General features: G+C 42.6%; 1 protein-coding gene across 1 annotated transcript in view; it reads right to left on the reverse strand.

Annotated features, from left to right (window-relative positions):
• The window catches only part of CLSTN2 (calsyntenin 2), a 403373-nt gene that overhangs the window by 147107 nt on the left and 238000 nt on the right, over positions 1 to 18266 (reverse strand). The window lies entirely within an intron of this gene.

The raw sequence follows: 18266 nt of genomic DNA on the forward strand, positions 1-18266 counted from the left end.
TCCTGGCTTAGACGCCCCACATTGCTGTAGCCAGCTCCCACCGCCCACCACTTCTGTCTCTCCACCCACCCTTCCCTGTGGGGAGAGGGGCACCACTCAGTTGCAATTATCTCTCATAACAGTGGGGGTGAGTCTATGTGAGTTCCAGAATCCCCGTGGAGCCTGAAAAGCTAACTTCTTAAAGAGCTAAACATGTTGTGAAATTAATGCATTTCTCCCCCTCAGCTGGGTTAAAGTGTATTATAACTATTTCTCTGCATTAACAGTGTAAGGCCTTGAAAACATCCTCTTTTTCCCAATTGATGGGTATTTATTTCTTGGACCCCGACTGCAAGTAAGCCCTGCAGTATGTGCCTTGGGAAGGACTGAAAACTTGAGACACATTCTCTTCCTATCTTGTTGGGGTGATCATGTGTAGTTGTTCAGAAAGGCATGGTGCAGGTTGGGGGGTGTGTGAGCATCTTGTGCCACAGGCAGCAAAGGGTTCAGCTCTCAGCTGCTGAGGTGTAGAAGACAGACTTGGAGCCCAGAGGCCCAGAGTCACATTCTGGGTTTGCCACGTACTTGCTGCTGTGGTCAAACTCTGGATCTCAATTGTGTCCCATAAAATGTCCCAGGAGTTGGTATAGGAGGAGGGCATCTACCCTGGGACTCCCCAATCCTGGCCTGATATTGTCCTGCCACATTGCTGGGACCAGGGTGAGGGGCCTAGTGTGCACAATTTAAGGGGGTCCAGCAACCAGGTGTCTCTAGCCCAGTCCATGGCCAGGTGTTCCAAAAAGGAACAGTCTTCTGACACTGCAGGGAGAAGGGGTGACATGATTGCACCCCTGCTCTGTGCCAGGCACTGAGCTCCGTATCTCTATCCAGATGATCTTATTTAATCTTCACAGCAAACCTGGAGGCAGGGGATTTACCCCAACTTGCAAAATTAAAAAGGAGGAGGAGGAGGAAGAGGGGGAAAGAGAATCCGAATCAGAGAGGTTATCACCTGCTCCAAATCACAGAGTTGAAGCTATGGCTGATTCCTGAGCCATGCCTTTTCTACTCCATAGCACCCTCTGTAAGCAGCCCCATAACTTCCAGGGGACTGCACTGGGATGGCTTCTAATAGCATCCTATATTCCCATTCACATCTTACTCTGGACAGAATTCTCCCATTTTACATATAGGAAGCATGCCCTGATCTCTTACTAACAATGTTTTCTGAGATGGTCAATCAATACCCATCTTACCCCTAGGCTTTTATTTTTTATTATTTCATCGATCCTCAATTTCATTACGAGCGCTCCATTTTCCCTACAGCCCCTCCTGCCATTTCTCAGACGTAGGTGGAATAGCGGACCAGACAGACAGGCTGCAGACCAGGCCTGACAAGGACAGGTCCCATTCTGCCACTGTTGTTCATGATCAGTGGTGTCACTGTCCTCCTCATGGACAAGGCTAACTCTACAGCCCCTCAGGGTGGAATGGCGGGTTTCGTCTGGTCTCCTGTTTCATTTCTGCTCTGAGCTGGCTGGGGTTGCATGGATAGAACCTTGTGATTCTATCGTAAGATCAATGCCGATATGGCAATATTACCAGTCAGTGTGCCCAGCCCGGTTCTGGGGCAGTCTCTGGAGTGCCCAACCACCGTATGATTATAGGGCCAATCAGGCCATTTTTCTCTGAAGAGTCGAGTTAAACCGAAAATAAATGAGGGTAATTTTCCGTTGGAAACATTTGATCACCACTAAAGTGGTTCTCAAGACTCAGAAATCCTTAACAAGAGGGAAGGAGAGGACGGAGGAAAAGGAGATACAGGGGAGGGAGAGACACAGGAAGCCGCAGGGCCACACATTTCATCCAAGTCCATCTCAGATTGCTCAATAGGACCAGAACTTTCTGAGAGCTGAGTAAGTGCCAGCGCCATGCTGGGCCCGGAGACACAAAGGACAGGATTTGGATCCTTTACAATGCGAGGATAGCCTATCATCAAGCACTCATTACCTAGAAGAGACAGCAAGGAAGCAAGGGCCACAGCATGCTCATGGAGTCTCACCAGCTCGGACCAAGACAGGATTTAGCCTCTTGGGAAGGAAAACTAGAATTCACGCCACCCTCACGTCTCCTACCTCTTCATCTGACACGCGTGCTCCACTTGCAAAAACATTCATCTATTTTTTCATTCAATCATTCGCCGCATGAATGTTTATTAAGGACCACGTGCCCAGCCCTGGTGCCACACTGAGGAGCAAAACCAGACCCAGTCATGGAGGCTAGGACTGCTTAGGAGGTTAGAACTGCCAGGCTGCTGGCAGCTCAATGGGAGAACAGTGAGTGATCCGCCCTCACAGCCCTAGATGAGGAAAGGTGACCACGATGCATGATTGAAGGAGAGCTCCATGGGGCCAAGGAAGTTCTGATGCATCAGCCGGGCAGGGAGACCTACCTAGAGATGTGACAGCTGAGCTGAGATCATAGGAAGAGAAGGAGGAACATGCCCAGGACATGAGGGAGGAAAGTGAGTCTCAGTCAAAGGAGCAGATGCTCTAGGGGTTGCAGGAGCCGGTGTGGCCAGAGCAGAGGCCATGGGGCGGGGCCAGCTTGATGGGTATGTGACCCATGAGCCACACAGTGCTCATGCTTAAGAGGATCTTGAGCTGGATTTCAGCCTCTGTCATTACCACCTTGAATTTTTTTTTTAAGATTTTATTTATTTATATGAGGGAGAGAGAGAGCATGAGAGAGAGAGAAAGCACAAGCAGGGGAAGTGGCAGATGGAGAGGGAGAAGCAGGCTCCCCACTGAGCAGGAAGCCCAATGTGGGACTCTATCCCAGGACCCTGGGATCATGACCTGAGCCAAAGGCAGACCCTTAACTGACTGAGTCACTCAGGTGTGCCCTCCTCCCATCTTGAAAAACTTAATAATTTTGTGTTTGAACTTGGGACAAGGCAGCATGTCCATGAGCAGAGGAGATAAGATTCATTGTCCTTGCTGCTCCATTTACAAACAGTGCTCAGGATGTGCGGTGAACACAGAATTCCAGAGCGCTCACCCCGTGTGGGAGGCTCAGCGACTCAGAGTGAGAAGTTAAGCGAGTGACGTTTGTGACTGAGAAGCAGGGAGCTGACCACCTGAGAGGTTCCCTTTCTGTTTGAACCACAGTTGTTTTGAAAGCAGAAAGAAGGCGGGGGTGTTTTATGACACATGACTAAGCAAAGAACCTGTTTTATCTTTTCTTACTCACGTTACTTCTCTGCGGTAGTTAATCGCTTATGCTGGAGATGGCAGAGAGGAAGAGGACAGTGAGGACAGCCTGTGGTTCCTTTTGTCTGGGGCTGTCCTTCCTATCTACAAGCCTAGGGCAGAGAATGTGGGTAAAATGTGTGCATATCAGGAAGCAAAATAAAAACAGTTGAGCTCCGTTTGTGTTTGTGGGGCATTTACACTGCGCTGGTGAAGAATGAAATACATATGCATACACGAGCTATGAAACGTAAATTCTGTAATTTTGGGAGACTCTGCACAGCAGTTAACAGCTCTTATATTTGCATTTAAAACTGGCATTGCATAGTATAAAGATGAATGGTAAAATTCATGCTCATAATTTAACATTTTAATTTGTCTTTACCTAGAATGACTTCAAATAGCAAATGAAGAGCACCGCAAGTTGAGAGAAGGGTCTGTGGAAGAGAGGTCCCGGATGGAGGGCTGTGGGGGGGGAAGGATATTTCAAACTGCAGTTCCCAGCACTAGGGTATGGGGCTCACTGGGCTGCCTCCATCTTTTGGGAGGTCTGCCACTAGAATTTGTTATTACTGATAAAGGATTGCAGTGTGTGTGTGTTGGCGGGGGGAGGCGATGTGCTTAAAGTAAAAGTGTGTAATGATGATGGTAAGTGGTGGTTTCCATATAAAGATATCCCTCCTAAAATCTGGCTTTCTGATATGCTTTCTTGGGTAGGAGAGCAGCACAAAGATGGGCATGCATACCGGGCCAGCAATGGGCTCTGTTGGGAGGGGAGGGCAGCAGCACCAGCCTGCCAGGCCTCTGGTTGTGAGCCACACTGGCCGTGGTCTCAGGAAGCTGAACTTGGCCTCCCCCAGAGGCTCCCTTGAGAGGCCAGACCAGAAGCGGGACCCATGCTGTACTGGGGTGAGACACGATGGTTCCCTCCCTCCGTACCCCGTCTATGTCCTGATTGCCTTCTCTCCTGCAGGAACGCACCTCCCACCCCCTAGACACTGGCATAGCTGTCTCTGAAGTCCTCCCATAAAGTTCTGGGGGAAATGAATGAAACTGATGGGTGAATGAAATCGATTTTTTAGAATATACTTAGTAAACCGAGCCTCAGATAAGAAGTTCACCCAAAGTCACTTTGATAGTAAGGAGCGGATCGAGGACTGATTTAGATCCTCTGATTCTGCATGCTCTTTGTTCTTTCTTGTTGCTTATCCCTGGTGAGTGTGACATTGTAGGACAGTGGTCCCTCAAGTGCGACTTGTGGACCACTGGAATCTCTAAAACCCCTGCTGCGGGCTCCACAGAGTCAGAATTACCACACAATTAACATTAAGACATTCACTGACTTTTTCCCCATGGTGATATTTGCACTGATGGTATAAAAGCAATGGTGACTAGAAATGCTGGTGCCGGGAACCAGGGTGGCTCAGTCAGTTAAGCGTCTGCCTTAAGCCCTGGGTCAGGCTCCCTGCTCAGAGGGGAGTCTGGTTCTCCCTCTCCTCCCTGCTTATGCTCTCTCTCACTATCTGTCTCTATCTCTCTCTCAAATAAATGAGTAAATCTTTAAAATAAATAAATAAATAAATAAAACCGCTGGTGCCCTAGTAGCACCCAGCTGCATTCTTTTTTTTTTTTTCCCAGCTGCATTCTTTATCATAGAGTTGGAGAAAAAAAAAAAAAGTCAATTTCACTTAAGAATGACTTGAGTAATGCAGTAAATCTTATAATTTCTTAAATCTCAATCCTCAAGTACACATCTTTTTTAATATTCTGGGTAACAAAATGAAGGTATACGTAAAGCCCCTAGCTGAACAATGTAGGCTATTGTGTCTCTAAGAAAAGCCTTTGTGTGAGTCGAATGGGAACTGGACGAGGGCCTTTTCTCATAGAATGTCTTTTTTACTTGAAAGAATGATTGATGGATAAACTATGTCTATTCAAACTGGAGTGTGTGGCAGACTTTTTGGTTAAGTAATCCTGTCACCTCAAGGAGAAGAACCAGCAGTATTTGTTGCCAATGATAAGATTAGAGCTTTCAACATTGGAAAACTCATGTCTGCCACATTAAGTTTTCACAATTTTCTTTAATACTCTTCCAATGAGATGGTTAGTGATATTAATGAATGTGACCATGGGATACTGTACGATGAAATACGTCAAGTTTTGAAAGACCCACTTGCCAGTGAATCAGCATCTTCCAAATGACCGATATATAGTATTACACACTCATGTATAGGTAAAAGATCTGTTCAAACTGTGAGACAGACCAGTAGATTCTAATGTAATAGTATATGATAAGTTCATTAACGCGATTTCAGATTCCTCATTATAGATAGCCTTTAAGAAATTTACTTAAGAGTCCAGGTGTTGTTATCAGAGAAGAATATCTACAACTCTCTGAAAAGATTTTTAAAATACTTCTTTCTTTTCCAACTACATACCTGGGTGAGGCCATATTTTTTAATTCACATACTTCCTCTAAACAACGTATCTCAACAGACTGAGGAAGAAGCAGATGAGGCTCTAGCTGTCTTCTAGCAAGCTAGACATTGAAGGGATTGCAAAAATGGAAACAATGCCACTCTTCTCACTAATTTATTTTGTTTTTGATATATATATCCAAAATCATATATATATGTGTGTGTATGTGAGTGTGTATATATATATGTGTGTGTGTGTGTGTGTATGATTATATATATATGATTATATATATATATGATTTTATTTATTTGACAGAGAGAGGAGAGAGACAGAGCATAAGCAGGGGGGATAGCAGGAAGAGGGAGAGGGAGAAGCAGACGCCCTGCTGAGCAAGGAACCTGTGGGACTTGATCCCAGGACCCTGGGATCATGACCTTAGCCTAAGCAGATGCTTAACTGACTGAGCCACACAGGCGCCCTGGGCGGGGGGAAATACACACACACACACACACACACACACACACACACACGTATATATATATATTTTTTTGTCAAAGTATGTTATGTATTTAATATGTAATTAATTTATTATTGTTGTTTTTAAGTGAATTAAAATAAGGATCTGAAAGTTTTCTCGGTTTCACTTTCTTCTATAACAAACCTCAATAGACATACCCCACATAGACAAAACCTCATGCAAGTCCTTAATAATGTTTATGAGTGTAGGGGTCATGAGACCAAAAAGCTTGAGAAGTCTGTTCTTGTAACTTATCAGGCACAGTTTCCACCCCGATCATGATTTCACTTCCTGACCCTGATGTTAAACCACAGGCCATCACCTCTCAGAGAACTCCCAACCTCAGAGCAACACAATACGTTTTGTATCTCACAGCTGAAGCCTTTGTCGTGAGTTCACCCAGGTAGAGCTTGATGTCCACAGAGTGTTTGGGGGCAAGAAACTCCGCTTCCAGATCTTCATCTAAACATGGACAGTCTCAATCTGGCTCTGGAGTCAGAGAGGCTGACTCAGATCCTACCTCTCTGATTAACTCCCTGTGTGAACTTGGGCAAGTCGCTTACCTCTCTTTGTCTCTTTCCTCATCTGTAGAATGGGATGATAACAGTCATGGTCCCTTCATAGCAATTTTGATTGTTGAGAGGATTAAATGCATTAACACCCATAGAACACTTACTAGTGCCTGCTATGAAGTTAAGTCCTACATAAATGTTAGCTCTTATCCCTGTCACAATATTGAAGAAAAGTCACACACTTGTGACAAACTCCCTGTTCACGCTTGAGAAGTGAAGGGGCTGAATGTGGAGATGATTTCATCAGCAAAAATATTTTGAATCATTCAAAACCCATGTGCTCCATGAACCACCTTGTACCCACTGGCCACAGCTTCCATACACTTGGTTTCCTGAACATCACTGGTCAGCGACTATATCCCGTGTCTGCAAAAGTTCATCCAGGGCCAGTAATGCATCACAGGTCAGGTTTTTGGGGTGGGTGGGTACTCTTCGCCTGCTTGATTTTGCTTGTCCCAGCGGCTGGAGGTCACTAATGGCCAATATTGGGCAAGAGTAAAGGGTGCTAAGCACCCTACTCTTAGCAGGCCCGTCTTACTTCACCAAGAACCATCTCACCCCAAATGGCCATAGACCTGAGGAAAATGATAGGTATTGTAAAGGCTTCTCCTCCAGATGGAGTATGATGCCACCTGCTCTCCTCTGCACACTGTGTCCTCTGGCATGCACACTCGGCAGAACGTGACCACCAACCGTGCTGCCCGAGGGATGGGGGCAGGGGGTACGATGGGTAAAGTGTAGTCTACACCGCTACCTGGAGCCATCTGCCATCACTTTAAGTACACTAAAATGGGAAAGGACAAATGCTAATCACATCAAGAGGCAATCATGTCCAGAATATCAAGTTAGGGCTGAACTAAGAAATAAATCTATACTTTAAAAGGAAGAGTTGGTTTGAAGCCCTCTTGCTCCTGATAAAAACTTAAAATGTCCCAAAGTAAAAAGCAAAAGGAAAAGGTTGGATGATCACTGCTTTTGCTTGCTCCCTCATGTGTCCGGTGGCAGGCAGGTAACCTTGGTTGGGGTCCCAGCTCTCTTCTCAGCTGAGTGACCCTGATGCATTCCTAAATTCCTCTTCATTACAACTGAGGATATGACCATGCCGAATCCTGAAAGGGCCATGAGGCTTCACGGATACGTGAAATGCATAAGCTCTCTGGGAAATGTGAAGGTCTATCTGTGTTTTATTATTGTGATAATAATAAACCCTGCTTTCAACCCTGCAAGTAGATAAATGGATATTGACGACTTTATTTCCATTAGACACAGAAGTCAGGGTCAAGAAGGGAGGTGTCACCACTTATAGCTTCTGGTCTACTTAATATTGAACAAAATTAAACATATATTTTGTTTAAAAAGTCATCTTCTGGGACGCCTGGGTGGCTCAGTCAGTTAAGCATCTGCCTTCAGCTCAGGTCATGATTTCAGGGTCCTGGGATCGAGTCCTGCACTGGGCTCCCTGCTCGTAGGGAGCCTGCTTCTCCCTTTCTCTCTGCTACTCACCCTGCTTGTTCTCTATCTCTCTCTTCCCAGTAAAAAATAATAAATAAAAATAAAAGTAAAAAAAGTCATTTTCCTATGTTCTGAGATCAAAATCTCCCACCTTTTGGAAGATTCACATAGCACAGTTATTGCATTGCTGAAAGGCCAAAGAAGACAATGCATTTTTCCTTCTTTAGCAATGTTTGTTGAATGAATAAATGATCCAAACAAGTACTATATATGCTGAGAGACTTGGAGAAGTCCCCCTGGGTCAGTTCATCACAATTAGGTGAAGTAGAACTTGAAGAGATGTCAGACAGTCATTTGCTCTTCCTGGTGCCCAGTGGTCTGGAGTTCAAGGACTCAACACACAAACATGTGCTATGTTCATAATTCACTCAGCAAACCTTCCCTAGATGTGCATAACAAACAGAAATGGAATGCATAATAATTTATAAAATTTACTGCAGCTCACATTTATTGAGCATTTATGAGGGAGCCGGCACTTGTTTGGGTCTACAGTGAAAACCACCTGCATCTCTTTATGCTTCTTGATCCAGCCATGATAAACTCAGTAACTATCCTATTCAGTGTGGTTTCCTTGCTCCGTCCCTTCTCCTGCCATCTGACAACTCCTGACCCAGCCGGAGATCTGGATGAATCTGAGACTAGTTCTGTGTTCACAGACCAGAAAAGGAGGCAGACGAACAAAAAGTTAAGTGCAATAAAATACTCAAAGGCTGTAACAGTTATCTGTTCTAGGTGTGGTGAGAACACAACGCACAATAGTCAGTCATTCTCACACCTAAGTGCTTCCAGACCCAGTTGCTTGCTGTCATGGAGCCACCAAAGAGGAGTGATGTCGCTGCCAGGAGGACTGACTGGATTTCAGACTAAACATTTCTGCGGGGACAAGACCCTGCCTAAAGATGCCACCATATCTTCCTCTTTACAATAGCACTTTGGGGCTTCTGTTCCTAGCCTGGTAGATGAGACAGCTTTTTCCTAGTCTCACCCTTGTGCCCTCACAGATGGGAGTGACTCCCTACCTTCCTGCTGACCTAACTGGTTGACCCCCAGGTATCCACAGTTCAGGTCAGGAGTTGTCAGATGGTGGAAGAAGGGAGGGAGCAAGAAAACCACACTGAATAGGATGGTGGCTGAGTTCATCAGGGCTGGATTTTTTAAGGTTTGCCAAGAATGCAAAACTCCGTGTCTCAAAAATTATTAGCCTGGATGCAATTACCAGATGGGAAGAGACACCCTTCTCACTGACAAGCAGGAGTGGGGGACTCTCAAAGACCGTGGAGAGTCTTATTTAAAAATGAAGGGATCTTGTTTGCCCACAGCTATTGGGTGGAGTTCAGTCAGACCCACTCCACAGTCATTATCTGGACTCTACCTCGATTAACTCCTGCTTGGCCTTCAGGGGAAATAATGGATGTTGAAGTGCCTGGAGAATGAAAAAATCCTATACACATATAATGGCCCTCTACCACTCTGCAATCATCTCCATCAACACAGTTTTTGTAAGCATCTACCTCCTGCAGGGAGGGAATCTTAGGAGATGCTGAGGTCCCGAGAAGACTATGGCTCTTACAATTAGAGTCAGGGCTCATGATTTCAGAAACAGGAGCTATCCATTGGACCAAATATATTTTTTTCTTTTTTCTTTAATTGAAGTATAGTTGACATACAGTGTTATATTAGTTTCGGTGTACAATACAGTGATTCAACATTTCCATACATTACTCAGTGCTCATAATGCTAAGTGTAGGCTTGATCCCCTTTGCCTATTTCACCCATCCCCCACCCACTGCCTTTCTGGCAACCACCAGTTTGTTCTTTGTATTTGAGAGTCTGTTTTTTGTCTTTTTATTGTTGTTGTTCATTTGTTTCTTAAATTCCACATGTGTATCAAATCTTACAGTATTTGTCTTTTTCTGACTGATTTCACTTGGCATTTTACCCTCCAGATCCATCCATATTGCAAACAGTAAGCTCTCATTCTTTTTGATGGCTGAGTAATATCCCATTATATATATAAAACACACATGTCTATATCTATATATCACATTTTCCTTTATAAAATTTGTTAAAGTTTTTATTTATTTGAGAAAGAGAGTACAAATGGGGGAGGGACAGAGGGAGAAGGAGAAGCAGACTCCCTGCTGAGGGGGGAGCCTGAGGTTGGGCTCGATCCCAAGAACCTAGATCACAACCAAAGGCAGACCCTTAACTGACTGAACCACCCAGGTGCCCCTAAATATCATTTTCTTTATCCATTCATCTATTGATTGACACTTGGGTTGCTTCCGTATCTTGGCTATTGTAAATAATGCTGCCATAACATAGGGGAGCAGATAGATATTTTTTTTTCTGGAATTAGTATTTTTGTTTTCTTTGGGTAAACACCCAATAGTAGAATTACTGAGTCATTCGGTAATTCTATTTTTAATTTTTTTGAAGAACCTCCATACTGTTTTCCATCATGGCTGTACCAATTTGCATTTCCACTAACAGTGCATGAGGGTTCCTTTTTCTCCACATCCTAGCCAATACTAGCTGTTTCTTATGTTTTTGATTTTAGCCATTCTGATAAGTATGAGGTGATACCTCATTGTGGTTTTGATTTGCATTTCCCCGATGATGAGTGATGTTGAACATTTTTTAATGTGTCTGTTGGCCATGTGCACGTCTTCTTTGGGGAGTTATCTATTCAGGTCTCCTGCTCAATTTTTAATCAAATTATTTGTTGGTTTGTTTTGGTATTGAGTAGTATAATTTTTTTTATATATTTTGGATATTAACCCTTTATCAGATATGTCATTTGCAAATATCTTCTCCCATTCAGCAGGTTGCCTTTTAGTTTTGTTGATAATTTCCTTTACTGTGCAAAAGCTTTTTTTTTTTAATTTTGATGTACTCCCTGTAGTTTATTTTTGCTTTTGCTTCCCTTGACAAAGGAGACATATCTAGAAAAATGTTTCTATGGCTGTTGTGAAAGAAATTACTATATTTTCTTCTAGGAGTTTTATGGTTTCAGGTCTCATATTTAGATCTTTAATCCATGTTGAGTTTATTTTTGTGTGTGGTATAAGAAAGTTGTCCAGTTTCATTTTTTTGCATGTAGCTGTGCAGTTTTCCCAGAACCATTTATCAAAGACTTTGCCCATTGTATATTCTTGCCTCCTTTGTCGAAGATTAATTGACCATATAAGCATGGATTTATTTCTGGGCTCTCTGCTCTGTTCCATGGATCAGTGTGTCTATTTTTGTGCCAGCACCATACTGTTTTAACACTACAGCTTTGTAGCGTATCTTGAAATCTGGGATTGTGAGGACCAAATAATTAATGAGTGATAATGAGTTTTCAGGATATAAGGACTGAATATTATAAACTCAAGTAACCAGAGGAAGGCCTGAAGACTAATATTCAAGTAAAATTGGTATAGATCATACTGACTTCAGAATTTCTTCCTATCTCCTTTTTCTCAGTGTCTAGACAGGAGTCTCACATATAGCCTCAACATTGAACCAATCAGAAGTTCTAACCCAGTCAAACCTGAAGGCTTTGCTTTCTTCCATTCAATTTTTTTAAATTAATTTTTTTCTGTAATTCATTCTGAATTTTTCTCATCTACAATGTCTTTAGGAACTTGGATAGGCACAGGATGCAAGTTTCCCTTCAAAGAACACCTTCTTGAATAATCTACTCCATACTTTTCAGAGTGGAAGCCACTAGCCACAGTGAGGGTCTTTAATACTGGATATGTGTCTAGTGTGACAGAAAAGCTAGGTTTTAAATTTTATTTAATTTTCATATTTGAATTGTACCTTTAAGAACAGTTGCTCAATTCAGTTACCGAAAAACTTCTAAGTACATTCAGGAATGTGAATCAGTTTTTTCAACCATAATCTACATACAGACCAAATATTTCCAGTGAGAATTTAGAGTCCAAATTGAGACATCTTATAAGTGTAAAATACGTATCAAATTTAAAAATCCTTTTTATGAAAATTTTTTTATTAATTATTTTCTATTTGATAGCATATAAAGATGATAATATTGGATATTTGGGGTATATAACACATTACTGAAATCAATTCCACCTCTTTACTTGTTTAATGTGGCTACCAGAAAATAAATAATTATGTATACGGCTGGAATTATATTTCTGTTGGACAGTGTTGCTCTACATAATTAATAGCATATATCATTAAGGCTAATTTTCCCATAGAAATCAATGTAAAGTACAGAGGATGCATCCTATAGTGATTGTAGAATTGTTCTGCTTAAATGCTGATTTTTATTTCTCACTATTTTCCCTAATATTTAGAATAATTTTTCCTCTTAAAACAATAGCCCATTTGGCCTTCTTCAGATGATTAAGCCAAATTTAGCTCAAGTTCCCAAAGTGCTGATTGTCAGGCTTTGAATTAGCATGGCCTCTTAATGCTTTGGATGGTTTTTATTATAAAAGAAAATACTTTGAAATTCTTTTTTTTTTTTTTTTCCCCAATTTATTTATTTTCAGAAAAACAGTATTCATTATTTTTTCACCACACCCAGTGCTCCATGCAAGCTGTGCCCTCTATAATACCCACCACCTGGTACCCCAACCTCCCACCCCCCCCGCCACTTCAGACCCCTCAGACTGTTTTTCAGAGTCCATAGTCTCTCATGGTTCACCTCCCCTTCCAATTTACCCAAATTCCCTACTACTCTCTAACGCCCCTTGTCCTCCATGCTATTGGTTATGCTCCACAAATGAGTGAAACCATATGATAATTGACTCTCTCTGCTTGACTGATTTCACTCAGAATAATCTCTTCCAGTCCCGTCCATGTTGCTACAAAAGTTGGATATTCGTCCTTTCTGATGGAGGCATAATACTCCATAGTGTATATGGACCACATCTTCCTTATCCATTCATCCGTTGAAGGGCATCTTGGTTCTTTCCATAGTTTGGCGACTGTGGCCATTGCTGCTATAAACATTGGGGTACAGATGGCCCTTCTTTTCACGACATCTGTATCTTTGGGGTAAATACCCAGGAGTGCAATTGCAGGGTCGTAGGGAAGCTCTATTTTTAATTTCTTGAGGAATCTCCACACTGTTCTCCAAAGAGGCTGCACCAACTTGCATTCCCACCAACAGTGTAAGAGGGTTCCCCTTTCTCCACATCCTCTCCAACACATGTTGTTTCCTGTTTTGTTAATTTTGGCCATTCTAACTGGTGTAAGGTGATATCTCAATGTGGTTTTAATTTGAATCTCCCTGAGGGCTAATGATGATGAGCATTTTTTCATGTGTCTGATAGCCATTTGTATTTCTTGATTGGAGAAGTGTCTGTTCATATCTTCTGCCCATTTTTTGATGTGTTTGTCTGTTTCGTGTGGGTTGAGTTTGAGGAGTTCATTATAGATCCTGGATATCAACCTTTTGTCTGTACTGTCATTTGCAAATATCTTCTCCCATTCCGTGGGTTGCCTCTTTGTTTTTTTGACTGTTTCCTTTGCTGTGCAGAAGCTTTTGATTTTGATGAAGTCCCAGAAGTCTATTTTCGCTTTTGTTTCCTTTGCCTTTGGAGACGTATCTTGAAAGAAGTTGCTGTGGCTGATATCGAAGAGATTACTGCCTATGTTCTCCTCTAAGATTCTGATAGATTCCTGTCTCACGTTGAGGTCTTTTATCCATTTTGAGTTGATCTTTGTGTATGGTGTAAGAGAATGGTCGAGTTTCATTCTTCTACATATAGCTGTCCAGCTTTCCCAGCACCATTTATTGAAGAGACTGTCTTTTTTCCACTGTATATTTTTTCCTGTTTTGTCGAAGATTAATTGACCATAGAGTTGAGGGTCCATATCAGGGCTCTCTACTCTGTTCCACTGGTCTATGTGTCTGTTTTTATGCCAGTACCATGCTGTCTTGGTGATCACAGCTTTGTAATAAAGCTTGAAATCAGGTAAGGTGATGCCGCCAGCTTTATTTTTGTTTTTCAACGTTTCCTTAGCGATTCGGGGTCTCTTCTGATTCCATACAAATTTTTGGATTATTTGCTCCAGCTCTTTGAAGAATGCCGGTGGAATTTTGATCGGAATGGCATTAAAAGTATAGATTGCTCTAGGCAGTATAGACATTTTAACGATGTTTATTCTTCCGATCCAAGAGCATGGAATGGTCTTCCATCTTTTTGTGTCTTCTTCAATTTCTTTCATGAGTGTTCTATAGTTCCTCAAGTATAGATCCTTTACCTCTTTAGTTAGGTTTATTCCCAGGTATCTTATGGTTCTTGGTGCTATAGTAAATGGAATAGATTCTCTAATTTCCCTTTCTGTATTTTCCTTGTTAGTGTATAAGAAAGCCACTGATTTCTGCACATTGACTTTGTATCCTGCCACGCTGCTGAATTGCTGTATGAGTTCTAGTAGTTTGGGGGTGGAGTCTTTTGGGTTTTCCATATAAAGAATCATGTCATCTGCGAAGAGAGAGAGTTTGACTTCTTCATTACCAATTTGGATACCTTTTATTTCTCTCTGTTGTCTGATTGCTGTTGCTAGGACTTCTAATACTATGTTGAACAAGAGTGGTGAAAGTGGGCATCCTTGTCTTGTTCCTGATCTCAACGGGAAGGCTGCAAGCTTTTTCCCATTGAGGATGATATTTGCTGTGGGTCTTTCATAGATAGATTTGATGAGGTTCAGGAATGTTCCCTCTATCCCTATACTTTGAAGCGTTTTAATCAGGAACGGATGTTGGATTTTGTCAAATGCTTTTTCTGCATCAATTGAGAGGACCATGTGGTTCTTCTCTCTTCTCATATTAATTTGTTGTATCACATTGATTGATTTACGAATGTTGAACCATCCTTGTAGCCCAGGGATGAATCCCACCTGATCATGGTGGATAATCTTTTTAATGTGTTGTTGGATCCTGTTGGCTAGGATCTTGTTGAGAATCTTAGCATCCATATTCATCAGTGATATTGGTCTGAAATTCTCCTTTTTGGTAGGGTCCTTGCCTGGTTTGGGGATCAGGGTAATGCTGGCTTCATAGAAAGAGTCTGGAAGTTTTCCTTCTGCTTCAATTTTTTGAAACAGCTTCAGGAGAATAGGTGTTATTTCTTCTTGGAAGGTTTGGTAGAATTCCCCAGGGAATCCGTCAGGTCCTGGGCTCTTGTTTTTTGGGAGATTTTTGATCACTGCTTCAATCTCGTTATTAGATATCGGTCTATTCAGGTTGTCGATTTCTTCCTGGTTCAATTTTGGTAGTTTATATTTTTCCAGGAATGCATCCATTTCATCTAGGTTGCTAAGCTTATTGGCATATAACTGTTCGTAGTAACTTCTGATGATTGTTTCTACTTCCTTGGTGTTAGTTGTGATCTCTCCCCTTTCATTCATAATTTTATGAATTTGGGATTTCTCTCTTTTCTTTTGGATTAGTGTAGCCAGTGGCTTATCGATCTTATTGATTCTTTCAAAAAACCAGCTTCTAGTTTCATTGATACGTTCTACTGTATCTCTGGTTTCTCCCTCATTGATCTCAGCTCTAATCTTGATGATTTCCCTTCTTATGTGTGGAGTTGGTTTGATTTGTTGTTGATCCTCCAGTTCTTTAAGGTGTAGAGACAGCTGGTGTGTTCTGGATTTTTCAATTTTTTTGAGCAAGGCTTGGATGGCTATATATTTTCCCCTTAGGACCGCCTTTGCTGTATCCCATAGGTTTTGGACCGAAGTGTCTTCATTCTCATTGGTTTCCATGAATTGTTTCAGTTCTTCTTTGATCTCCTGGTTGATCCAAGCATTCTTAAGCAAGGTGGTCTTTAGCTTCCAGGTGTTTGAGTTCCTTCGGAACTTTTCCTTGTGATTGAGCTCCAGTTTCAAAGCATTGTGATCTGAGAATATGCAGGGAATAATCTCAGTCTTTTGGTATCGGCTGAGTCCTGATTTGTGACCCAGTATGTGGTCTATTCTGGAGAAGGTTCCGTGTGCACTTGAGAAGAATGAGTATTCTGCTGTTTTAGGGTGGAATGTTCTGTATATATCTATGAGGTCCATCTGGTCCAATGTGTCGTTCAATGCTCTTGTTCCTTTATTGATTTTCTGCTTCGATGATCTGTCTAATTCTGAAAGAGGCGTGTTAAGATCACCTACGATTAGTGTATTCATATCAATATGACTCTTTATCTTGATTAACAGTTTTCTTAAGTAATTGGCTGCTCCCATATTGGGAGCATAGATATTTACAATTGTTAGATCATCTTGGTGGATAGTCCCTTTAAGGATTATGTAGTGTCCTTCTGTATCTCTGACTGCAGTCTTTAGTTTGAAGTCTAATTTATCTGATATGAGAATCGCTACCCCAGCCTTCTTTTGAGTCCCATTGGCATGAAAGATGCTTCTCCACCCCTTCACTTTCAGTCTGCGTGTATCTTTAGGTTCGAAATGGGTCTCTTGTAGACAGCATATGGATGGGTCCTGTCGTTTTATCCAATCTGCAACCCTGTGCCGTTTTATGGGTGCATTGAGGCCATTCACATTGAGAGTGATTATTGATAGATACGTTTTTATTGACATCGAGTTACCTTTGAAGTCTTTCTTTCTGTAGACTGTCTCTATATTTCTGTTCAATGCTATTCTTGGGATTTTTCCTCTTTTATAGAACCCCCCTTAATATTTCCTGCAGTATCGGCTTGGTGGTTGCATAGTCTTTTAAGTCTTGCCGGTCTTGGAAACTCTTTATCTCTCCATCCATTTTGAATGTCAGTCTTGCTGGATAAAGTATTCTTGGCTGCATGTTCTTCTCATTTAGTGCCCTGAATATATCTTGCCAGCCTCTTCTGGCTTGCCAGGTCTCTGTGGACAGGTCTGACGTTATTCTGATGGGCTTCCCTCTGTAAGTAAGGAGCCTCTTTGCCCTGGCAGCTTTCAAGAGATTATACCTACAATTATAATTTCTCAATTTGACTATCAGGTGTCGTGATGTTTTTTTGGAGTGTATAATCTTGGGTGGAGACCGTTCAGCCTCTAGTACATGAACGCTGGTTTCATTCGCGAGACTCGGAAAGTTTTCATGAAGGACTTGTTCCACGACATCTTCTAGACTTCTTTCTTTCTCCTCCCCTTCAGGAATTCCAATAATTCTGACGTTGGAACACTTCATGGCATCACTTATTTCCCTAATTCTGCTTTCGTGGGATCTAAGCTGTTTGTTCCAGGCTTCCTCCTGATCCTTTCTCTCTATCTGTTTGTCTTCCAGATCACTAATTCTATCTTCTGTCTCAGTTACCCTAGCTTTGAGAGAGTTTAGATTGGATTGGAACTCATTGAGAGCATTGTGGACCTCCTCCCTGGTAGCTTTAAGCTCCGCCCTAACATTGTGAACATCCTGTCTGGTCGCTTTCAGTTCGGCTCTAATCAATTCTGTTTGGTCATCCATGGCTTTCTCCAACCTAGCTATTGCCTGGATAATTGTTAGCCTGAATTCTCTTTCCGACATATTGTCTATGTTGATAGCCGTTAGCTCTGTTGCGGAAGGTCCATCCTCTGTATTTTTCTTCTGTTGGGCATTCCTCCTCCTAGTCATTTTGGTGGGAGAAGACTGAACAGATGTAGCTGGATGTATCAACTCTGGTGCAGTCAAGGTGCACCCTGGAACACTTCCTGATCTCCGTCTAGAAGCCTCAGTCTGGGTGCAGAAGCTGAATAAATTCCCCCTTGGACGCTGGCAGTGCAGGTTCCAAGTTAAAGACCCTGGGGGCGCAGGATCTTTTGCTCGTCCCCAAAGCCAAGGCAGTGGCGGCTGTCTGGGAGCTCCTGACCGCCAGAGAGGTTCCAAGCAGCGATCGCACACTGAGATTTTGCCGCCGGCCGGGGCTGGGAGTGCCCGGCTTGCGCGCACCTCTTTTCAGAGGCGGCTGTGGGTCGGGCGCGCGTCTGGGGCACTGAGAACGGGGCGCTGGTCCGTAAGCCGCAGGCTGGGCTTTTGCGCGCCTCTGTCCGGGGAAGAGTTTCGCGGGCGCGAGGCTTAGACTTTGAAAC

The sequence above is a fragment of the Neovison vison genome, chromosome 6, assembly GCF_020171115.1.
Source record: "Neovison vison isolate M4711 chromosome 6, ASM_NN_V1, whole genome shotgun sequence".
NCBI classification, from domain to species: Eukaryota; Metazoa; Chordata; class Mammalia; order Carnivora; family Mustelidae; genus Neogale; species Neogale vison.